Below are 2,500 nucleotides of genomic sequence, written 5' to 3' on the forward strand. Positions count from 1 at the left end.
AAGAGGAGGAAGAGGAGGAAGAGGAGGAAGAGGAAGAAAAGGGGGAAGAGGGAGAAGAGGAGGAAGAGGAAGAAGAGGAAGAAGAGGAGGAAGAGGAGGAAGAGGAGGAAGAGGAAGAAAAGGGGGAAGAGGGAGAAGAGGAAGAAGAGGAGGAAGAGGAAGTAGAGGAGGAAGAGGAGGAAGAGGAAGAAGAGGAAGAAGAGGAAGAAGAGGGAGAAGAGGGAGAAGAGGGAGAAGAGGAAGAAGAGGAGGAAGAGGAAGAAGAGGAGGAAGAAGGAGAAGAGGAAGAAGAGGAGGAAGAGGAATAAGAGGAGGAAGAAGGAAAGCGAAGAAAGAAGAGGTAGGGGAGAGAAGCGAGGAAGAGGAGGTGGAGGAGGAGAAAGACATGAAGAGGAGGAAGAGGAAGAAGAGGAGGAGGAGGAGGAGGAGGAGGAGGAGGAGGAGGAGGAGGAGGAGGAGGAGGGGGGTAGAGGGGAATGGAAAAGAACGAAAGGAAGAAAGTAGGTAGAGATCATTAAAAATACGAAGGGGAAGAGGGAGATACGGCAAAGAGGAAAAACAGCAGGAAAATGGGAAACAAAGAAGAAGAAGAAGAAGAAAAAGAAGAAGAGAGAGAACAGAGCCAAGGGAAAGAGAAAAGAGAGAATGGTTAGGAAGTGATCGCGGAAAAGGTATTTCCAGTACTGTAAGCAAGTACAATCTTCTCTTACTTCCCCACCTTCACCTCCCTCCCCACTCCTCCCCATCCCTTCTTCCCTCTCCTCTTCTCCCTCTCCTTTCCTCCCCATCTCTCCCCTCTCTCCTCTGTTTTCCCCAACAATCTCTCTCCCTCCCCATCCTCCTCTCTCACTCCTCCCTTCCCCCACTCCACCCCCACCCCCCTTCCCCCACTCCACCCCCAACCTCCCCTCCCCCACCCCCCACCCCCCAAAAGGTCGGCTCATCTTGGCTTAACAACCAGATAGCGATCAAGGTGAGGTGGGCGGTGGGCGTACAGTGTGGGGGGAGGGGGGGGGAGGAGAATGGGCGTACGGTGGGGGGTGGGGGGGATGGCCGCCCGTGGGGTTTTACTACTTCCTTACATTCTTGCCCCCACGACGAAGAAAAACATGTAATACACACACACACACACACACACACACACACACACACACACACACACACACACACACACACACACACACACACACACACACACACACACACACACACACACACACACACACACACACACACTCACACACACACACAGAATATCAGAACTATGCTACACAGAGGTAAAACACAACATAGCAAAATTTAAAAATGATCAAAGATACCAAAGAAAATACTAATTACAAAAACAACAACATCGCATACCCCGCCCACCAACCCACCCTTACCATCCCTCCCCTATGCCCCTCTCCTCCCCCACCCTCCCCACCTCGACCACACACACCCCCCCCTACCCCCTTAAAATATAAAAAAATATCCAGGATCCAGTCCAGTCATGCGCTCGGTAATTCCCCACCGCCGCGCCCGCCCACCCACCCACCAACCCAGCCGCCCACCCACCCACCCAGCAGCCCACCCACCCACCCAGCCACCCTACCCAGCCGCCCACCCACCCACCCACCCACCCGCTCACAGCTCCAGCTCCCCGGTCCTCTGTGCATGACTGACCGTGCATGATCGTCACCAAGACGCAAAGTGTCCCTTACAAGGCCTTCCGACGTGCTAGTGGGAGACAGACCTTGGGAGGAAGGAGGGGCAGGTGGAGGGGAAGGGGGGAGGAGGGGGAAGGAGGGGGAAGGAGGGGGAAGGAGAGGGAAGGAGGGGGAAGGAGGGGGAGGAGGAAGAGAGAGGGGGAGGGGGAGAAGGAGGAGGAGCAGGAGGAGGAGGAGGAGGAGAAGAAGAATGAGGAGGAGGAGGAGGAAGAGGTAGAAAGAATGAAGACGAAGAGAAGTAAGAAGACTGACCGAAAGAGGAAGAGAGAAAATGGGAAAAAAGAAGGAAGGGGGTAGAGGAAAGAGAAGGGAAAAAGGAAGGGAGAATAGAAAAGAGATAAAGGAGAAATGATAATGATGATGAGTAACAATAATGATAATGATAATTATAATGACGGTGATAATGATAATAAAGTTAATAATGATGAAAACAACAAAAAAGATAACAATAGCAAAAATAATAATAATAATAATAATAATAACAATAATAATAATAATAACCAGAACAACAACAACAACAATAATATTATCATAATAATAAAAAAAATAATAACAATAATGCTAATAACAATAATGCTAATAACAATAATAATGATAATAATAATAATGATAAAAATAATAATAATAATAATAATAATTATAATAATAATAATAATAATAATGATAATAAAAATATCAATAATAATCAAAATAATAATAATAATAACAATAATAATAATAATAATAATCATAATAACAATAATAATAATGATAATAATAATAATAATAATATCAACATCCCTCCTGTATCGAAG

Source organism: Penaeus chinensis, chromosome 26 (genome assembly GCF_019202785.1).
Source record: "Penaeus chinensis breed Huanghai No. 1 chromosome 26, ASM1920278v2, whole genome shotgun sequence".
NCBI lineage: Eukaryota > Metazoa > Arthropoda > Malacostraca > Decapoda > Penaeidae > Penaeus > Penaeus chinensis.